This window comes from Sminthopsis crassicaudata, chromosome 3 (assembly GCF_048593235.1).
Source record: "Sminthopsis crassicaudata isolate SCR6 chromosome 3, ASM4859323v1, whole genome shotgun sequence".
In the NCBI taxonomy this organism is placed as follows: Eukaryota; Metazoa; Chordata; class Mammalia; order Dasyuromorphia; family Dasyuridae; genus Sminthopsis; species Sminthopsis crassicaudata.
The window spans coordinates 628,215,602-628,224,345 of record NC_133619.1 but is presented as its reverse complement, the minus strand read 5'-3'; positions in this window follow the sequence as shown (position 1 = coordinate 628,224,345).

The following is an 8,744-nucleotide window of genomic DNA, read 5'->3' as shown; positions in this document are numbered from 1 at the left end:
TTGATTTCTCACATTTCTCATCATTACCTTCCATATGTTCAATTCTCCTTTTTAATGATTTGTTTTTCTTCAGTCAATTTTTGCTCCTCTTTTTTCTATTTAGGTAACTATGCCTTTCAAAGCGTTTTTCTCCCCATTGGCCTTTCATGTCTCTTTTACCATTTGACCTAGTCTGTTATTAAGGTGTCATTTTCTTCAGTATTTTTATGTCTCCTTTACCAATCTATTAACTCGTTCTTGCATCACTCTAATTTCTCTTCCCAATTTTTTTCTACCTCTCTTACTTGATTTTTAAAATTCTTTTTTGAGCTTTTTTACAGTTTAAGACTAATTCATTTTTTTTCTTGGAGGCTTTAGAAGTAGGAGTTTTGACTTTTGTTATCTTCTTCTGAGTATGTGTTTTGATCTTCCTTGTCACCATAATAACTTTCTATGGTCAGATTTTTTTTTTCTGTTGCTGCTCATTTTTATAGCCTTTTTTTTTAACTCTTTGTTAAAGTAAGACTCTGTTTTCAGGATGGGCCACATTCTTCCAAGTTTCATAGATTCTCTGAAATATGTCTAGGGATCAATAAGTTTTCAGTTCTTCCAAGGTGGTATGATCTAAGGAGATGTGTGTCTGATACTCTCCTGACTTGTGTTCTAGTTTGTGAGTGGACCACAAGCAGTCTTTTCTGTCCTAGAATTGTGAGGAGGGTCTTAGCTCCACTGTGGCCCAAAAGCTCTAGTGCTCCTTCTCACACGACTGTGACCCAGATCTAAACATGGGCAAATCAGCAGTCATCTGCCTTAGTGCTAATAATCTCCTACTGACTAGTTGTTCAGCCTCCTTAACATCTGAAAACTAAGAACTCTAGAAGCAGCAGCTCCTACTACTCTGATAATTTAGTAGCTCCCAAAGCCTGTTCCTGGTGCACTGGGGCTGAGTCTGTGCTGGCAATGCTTGCACTGGACTACACTCCATCTTACCCAAATGTGACAGACCTTCCTGCTGACCTTTAAGTCGTCTTTGGCTAAAAAAGATATCACCCTATTTTTTGGTGATTTTTGCTGTTCCAGGATTTGTTTGATGGCATTATTTAAAGATGTTTTAGAGATGTTTGGGGGAGAGGTCAAAAGAAATGCTGCATTTTCTCTTCCATCTTGACTGCCCTCTGCCCCAAAACCTTCTCCTTTTCTTTAAAGAGAAACATAAGGTACCAGATTTTGAGTTACAAGTTACCTTAGAGGTCATAAAGTTTGACTTCATTTTAGTGAGGAAGAAACCAAGTCTTAGAGAAGTGAACAATTTAATTTGTCAAAGGTCACGTTGATTGTAAGTAGCAAAGCTAGTATTTGAATATAAGTCCTATGATTCTAAATCTAAAATGCATTCCACTCTACTCATTTGACAGAAGAAACTAAGGACCAGTGAATAGAAGTGACTAGCTTAGAAAATTCCACTGAAACTAGTGCAGGGCTCAAAATGTAATCCAGTGCCCCTGTCTCAGGGAGTGGCAGATCCCTCCTGGGCCCGCTCCAGGATTTATCCCCATTATGACATGAGAGAGTTGGAGAGCAGGATAAAGAGTTATATTCCGGCTCAGTGGTTCCCTGGCTCTCTTTCCTAGAAGTTTTACAAATGTCAAATGATGGACATATGAGATGGATTAAATAATGGAGTATAGTGGAAGAGAAGTAAAACATACTAGGTGGGAAAAGAAAGAGCAAAGAATTAAATTAAGTTCACTTTCAATCATTAGTGTGTTATTGTTGTTTCTGAATTCCCACAGAGACAGGAAGATTGGCAATATTGGTTTATCTTGAAATGGTTATATTGTTTAGTTTGAGAACTGGAAGGTTCTTATAATGTTAACAACTACAATAGCAAAAAATAAATAAAACAACAACAACATGCATTTTATTTTCTTTCTCATTTTTCCCTTTTTTATTTTATTTTTCTTGTTTAGCAAGATAATTTGATAAATATGTATGCATATATTGAATTTAACATATATTTTTATCATGTTTAACATATATTGGATTACCTGCCATCTAGGAGAAATAGGGAAAGGGGGATAAATTGGAACACAAAGTTTTACAAAGGTTAATATTGAAAACATTATATCCATGCATATGTTTTGAAAATAAAAAAACTTTAATTAAAAAAATAAAAAATAAAATAAAAAGTAAAGAAAAACAACAACAACAACAACAAAACAAGAACAACAAAAATTTGCAGGTCCAGACATGAGAACATAGAATATTGGGACTGGAAGGGATCGTTAAATATAACTTATCAGATTAAGAAGAAAGCCTAGAGCACAGAATACCAGAGCTGAGAATTGCCTAAGAATATCAAATTTCAAAGTGCAATAGGCCATGGGAAACAGAATGTCAGTTGGGAAAAAGCTTAGAAGATAGATTACCAGAAGAAAAGAGAATAAGTATTTATATAGCACCTTTTATGTACCAAGCCCTGGGCTTAGCACTTGATAAATATCATTTCATTTAATTCTCACAACAATCCTGTTATTAAGTGTTGTTTTTAATCCCTATTTTGTAGTTGAGGAAGCTGAGACAGAGGTGAAATGACCTGCTCTGAATCATATAGATAGTATCTCAGGTTAGATATGATTTTGGAATTTTTTCACTCTAGGACCAGCATATTATTCAGTGTGCCATTTAGTTGCCTCAAGTGGGAAGGACTTTAAGATGTAAATTACAGAAGAAAAAAAACCTATACTTGAGAACATAGGATTTTTGATAGAGACATTCAAACATGGAATAACAGATTGATATGAACCTTGGAGGTTATTTAGACCAACCTTCTCATTTTTGATATAGGACAATTAAAGTTCAGGGAAAGAACTAGAATTTGAAGTCTTACAAAAATGAGTGTTGAAAACTATCTTTGCATATATTTGAAAAAATAAAATACTTAAAAAAAGAATTTAGAGGAATATACAATCATATAACGAATAGCAGAACTATGACTTGTTCTTCTAAATTCTTCTTTTAAAAAAAAAGTATTCTATTTTTCCAAATACATGCAAAGATAGTTTTCAACACTCATTTTGCAAGACTTTATATTCTAAATCTTTCTCCCTCCTTCCCTTATTTCTTTCTTCCCCAAATCACTAAGCAATCTGACATAGGTTAAATGTATAAAATTCCTTTGGAAATATTTCCATAATTGCCATAGCAGGCAAAAATAAAATCAGATCAAAAGGGAAATGTAACACAAGAAAGAAAAACAAATGAACAAATAAGCAAAAAAAAAAACCAAACAATAACAAAAAGATGAAAATACTATGCTTCCATCCACATTCAGTTTTTGTAGTTATCTCTGTGGATGCAGGTGGCATTTTCCATCCCATGATATCTATTGAAATTCCCCTGAGCCACAGCATTATTGAAAAGAGCCAAATCCATCATAGTTGATCATCACATATTCTTCTTGTTACTGTGTACAACGATCTTTCCATTTTGCTCACTTTACTCAGCAGCAGTTCATATAAGTCTTTTGTGGCTTTTCTGAAATGAGCTTTCTTATCATTTTACTATAGTGATTGACTATTTTATCTTGTGAACCTAACCTATTCCAATGATCTACTATTCTATTTCTTAGCCAATACCAAATGATTTTGATAGGTCCTCTAAACTCTAATCTCGTTCTCTTTTCCCTATAACTTCATGCAAGTAGATTGACCTATTTAGTCATAACAAGAACAAGACACATGCTTGCACAGGACTATCCAGAGTCAGAAAGGAGACATTTGTGATATCTGAACATGTAAATCCAGACTCAACTTCCCACTTGATGGTCATGCTACAATTAGACATTTCCCTTTGGTTCCTCTATCTTTTCATTTTTAATGCTTTAGGGATTATGCTAAAGGATTATCCTAATCCTTTACAATAAATATTTTAGCTCCTTATGAAAAAGTAAATTTTTATGTCTGATTGTAGATGACAATTTCCTAAACATAAATTAAAGAAAATACATATATTTCAGAGGGTTTTTCAGGGTTGGTAGATAGAGTGCCATAAGCTCAAATACGTAAAATATGACAACCACACCTAAGCATTAAGCCAATGCACTTCAACTTTAAGTTGACAATAAATGGACATCAGAAGTAAATACTTCTTAGAGAGAAAAGACAAGAAAATAGGTCATGAGATCCAAATAGGTTAATTTGAACATAGATGTTTCCTTTCAGTGGGCAGAACCTGAGGAAACAATTCGCTTTTGTTTGTCAGTCACAGAAGGTTTCATGATGGGGATGGTATTTCAGAATCTCCTTAAATAAGTACATGGCAAAAAAAATGTAATGAGTTTTAACAACAATGGCTATTCTACCTTTCTTCCCATCTCACTCAGAACCCTATTGATTTTTTCTCTATACACTTCCTTTAAAAAATCTAAGCCTAAGTCATTATAGTTCCACAGGTAAACCTACCTATAGTCTACTCCAAGCATTTCTCTGAACTAGATGTAATAGTTTGATGGTCTATTAAGACAATGGTATCAACTTGAATTAAAAAGGATAATAATAATAATAATAGCCTTCAGAGTATTTTACCCCTTTACTTCAGGTATTGTGCTTTTTTCCCTGTATTCCCTGATTTTATTAACAAATGAGTAGATATTTTCACATCACTATTTTCTTTAGTATGTCTTTTTAAGTGTAAAGCTGCTAAAAAGGGCAAGATGTAAGCCATTTCCACCAAAAGGAATTGAATAGATAAAAGAAAAGAATCTTCAGGGATATTATTATTATCTTATCACCATTGAGTATGGGGAATATGTACTAAGTAGCTTTGGCTTTGATAACTTGGTTGATCTAAGACATTTCATTTGATTTCATCTTTACTGGTATTTTTATGGTGACTTGCTAGGAAATGTTCAAAACATCTAACCTCTATCCTTTTCTGTCCTACAAGGTCATGTTCCCTCAACTTTATGATTTTCATTTTGAGTCCCTATATATAGTACTCTTCAGTCCCTCCCTCCTCCTTTTTTTTTCCTGAGGTACATAGTCTCAAGTTTATAAGTTTATTATGCTTTGCCAACCCTTTAAAACATCTGTGCTTGCCAGCTGACTTGACCCAGACATATTTGTGATTCCAATGTTCTTCTCTTCAGCAAGATCACCTCTCAGAGAGATACAGGAGATGAGTTTTCTAATGTAAGTCATTAATCTCTCCCAAGTCCTAAGTTTCAGGAAGGCCACAGATGACTGAATGGTAAAAATGGACTCAGTTTCCAACCATATATACAAAGAATCTAAAAATCTGCTCTTGATGAAAAATGGTAAATATAAAGGAGAGGGGGAAATTAATGAATATTGTAAAAAGGGCTAATATACAGAAGACAAATGCCATGGCATTCACATTGAAAAGATTAAGTAATGAAATAATGTGGGCAGTGGTTTGGGCTCATCTTTCATATATTTGTCATTTCAGACTTTTGAAGTTAAAATGAATATTGCCTCCAGAGTTACTTACTATTATTAACATATGCTAAGATTAAGGCTTTATGCCAGTTGAGTTGCTAACCATTCACAATTTTTTTTTGGAGGATTTGTCAGCTATTTTTGAACATTGGGGGTTAACTCATAAAAACCTATGGAAAAGTAATGTCTAAAAACAGAGAAGAAAAATTGAAGGCTTGAATGTGGGAGAATAAGACTGAGATAACAGAGAAGTCCAAAAACATATAAAAATGAAATAATTCAGTTCAGCAAACATATATTAAGCACTTAATATGTGCAGGTCATTGTTCTAGGTTCTTGTGATATAACGAAAAAATTATTCCTTCCCTCAAAATACTAATATTCTACTAGGGTAGTAATATGCACAGATCAAGATGCATAATATATAGACTTGGTAAATACTATGAAATTTCAATATTAATAACTGGCATTATAATATGTGAGAAATGGCACCTGAAACAATTATTAGTATCATAAAAATTCCTTCTTTTCTTTGTTTCCTCATTACTTATAATAGTGTCAGGTTTTTACCTATTGTTTTTATACCTATAGTTACAGGGTTGTTGTTTTTTTTTAAATTTTGATTGAATTAAAATAACTTGAAGAGACAGATTTGTCTATTCATCTGTTATAATTTAATCTCTATGTTGTTTTCTTTCCATGCAGGATTCCGTTGGTGAACCTGTAAAAAAAAAAAAAATAAAAACAAAAACAAAAATAAAAAACAAAAAAAACAAAAAAAAAAAACAAAAAATGAAAAAAAAAACAAAAACAAAAACAAAAAAACCACAAAAAGTCCTAAGACTTAAAAGAGGGGAGAATATCCCCAAACCTACCATTTCTGTTTGCCAGTGGAGAACTCATGGAGCAGAACTCTATAGGCCAAATATATTTTTATATTTAAAAAAAATGAACGTGCCTATAGGCAACCTTCATTGACCCCAAGGAGTTTTTTGGGGGGAAGAAGAAAAAAGTTTCCAGAAATAAAAGGGAAAATGATTCTCTGAAGACAAAAGGAAGAAAAGGAGACCAATGCAAAGGACAAGATGGACCGCCTGAAGTTGTGGAATTTGGACAATGATTCTGAACCTGTGCCAATAACACCATTACGTGCCATGTACTGAGCTGAAAGATTTTGTTTCAAACATGAAGCTAAGTTAATTACACATAGAAATATTACAGAAAACAGGGTTGGGGATTTCTCTTCTGAGACAGTCAATATTTCTGGTTAATATACATATATAAATATATAAATACATACATGGACACACACACAGACACTTTTTTTGTACTGTAGCAATTTTTGAAGCTCTTAAATGTTCCTTTTTAAAGAAAATGTGTCATGGGTTACAGAATCTGATTTATTTAACATGCTTAGTATGGACTAAATAAACTGGTGTTTTTTTTTTACTTCGGCAGCTTGCCTCTCCAACATATATCTATATACATATATATTCACACAAACATATATATGACCATTTAGAAACATTTTCACTAGTGAGCATTAATCTTCTAAAGATCCATCACCATCAACCCCAGGGGACAGCCTTAGTCAACATTTTGGAGCACTCATTGTAAATGTGTTCACTTATCAACAGCTGCAATCTAATGCTTCTACTTTAGATCAGAAGGAGAGTGTCCTGGTTCTATTTTTTGTTATTGTAGTTATTTGGTTTGAATAATTTGGTTGTTTAAAGATACTACCTAAGAGCCAGAGGCACATTGTTTTTGGTGACTGGCTGATCTTGAAGAGGACTATGGGTAGTGGAGGGTGGGGATATGTACCATGGATCATTGGAGCTTATGAGTGTGTCGTAAAGATAGAATGATGAGTGAGTCTCAAAATTAAAAGCATTTATACATGTGTATCTGCGTGTATGCATGTATGTGTGTCTAGAGCTATTCTAAACTGGATGTGTCAGCTTCAGGAGCCAATGCATTCCCAATTGAAGGTCTTCAAGTAAAGATTAGACAACAGGTATGTTATAGAAAATATGTTTTTCAGTTGTTTGTCTAGGTGACTTTTAACTACAAAATTCTGTTACTGTGTGAGTATGTGTGTGGGTGTGTGCATGAATGTATGTGCAGTTCTCAGAAAAATTGTTCATTTCATTCTATTTGGACATCACAACAATTTCATTCTTACGTGACCCAGGAAGTTCACACTTCAGCATTGAATAGTCCTATCCTGGCTTTCCAAAAGCCACCTTAAGCATTCCCCTAAATTAGACTTATACTGATAAAATCTGATGGGGACTGTGGGTAAGTTTCAATTTATATCATGGGTCTGAACTTCCATTTCTGAGTACTGTGAGAATAATTTTATTTATTATTGTTTATAAATCCAGAATCCTTCACTGGGGTCAAGTACCTCAGAAAATCCTATGACAATTCTTAGTTGACATAAATAAAACCAGAACACTGTAATCAATAGCCACATCCATACATCACTAACCAAATACAATACACACCAAATCTGCCAATACACCAAAGGAATAGATCAGGAGTTCTCAAACTATGGCCCGCAGGCCAGATGTGGCCCACTGGGTTATGGCAAATGGGCTGAGGGGCGGAGACAGAGTGTGAGCTTTTGTTTTTACTATAGTCTGGCCCTCCAACAGTCTGAGGGACAGTGAACTGGCCCCCTATTTAAAAAGTTTGAGGACCATTGGAATAGATGGTCTCGGTAAGGGTCACCTATTTGGTGCACCGGCACCATGCAGAGAAATAAAAACATATTTTTAATATTTTGTTGAATGAATGTCAGGAGTAGAAATCCAAACTCTGGAGTCACATGCTCAGTCCTAAAAGTGGGATGTACTGTGGATGTGTCATCCACACTCTTCCCATTGGTTTCCTTTGGGGCTAAGTACAAGTATTTACCAGTTGGTTGACCATTTCCAAGGCTCACATCACTGTGTTTCAATCAACTGAACTGAATATACCCAACAAGTGGATCATTGACTGGATAGAAAAAGGTCTTTCTGCTTTTTTTGATCAGACAGGTGAGACATTTAGATGAATTCCTGATTCTTTAACAAGGTATCTCCTTCAAGCAATTGTAAACTTGAAAAGTCAATTTTTCTACATTTAGAAACGAGGGAAGAAAAGAGGGGCTTTAAAAAAAAAGAAAAGACTTTTGTAGCAACCTCATTGTTTTGTCTATGTGTTCTGTTGTTTCTAAAGAGTGAGGAAAAAGTACATTAAATAGTGCAGTAGAGAAAGGAGTAATATGTAAAAGACTCTTCCACAAATTGTTTTTGACCA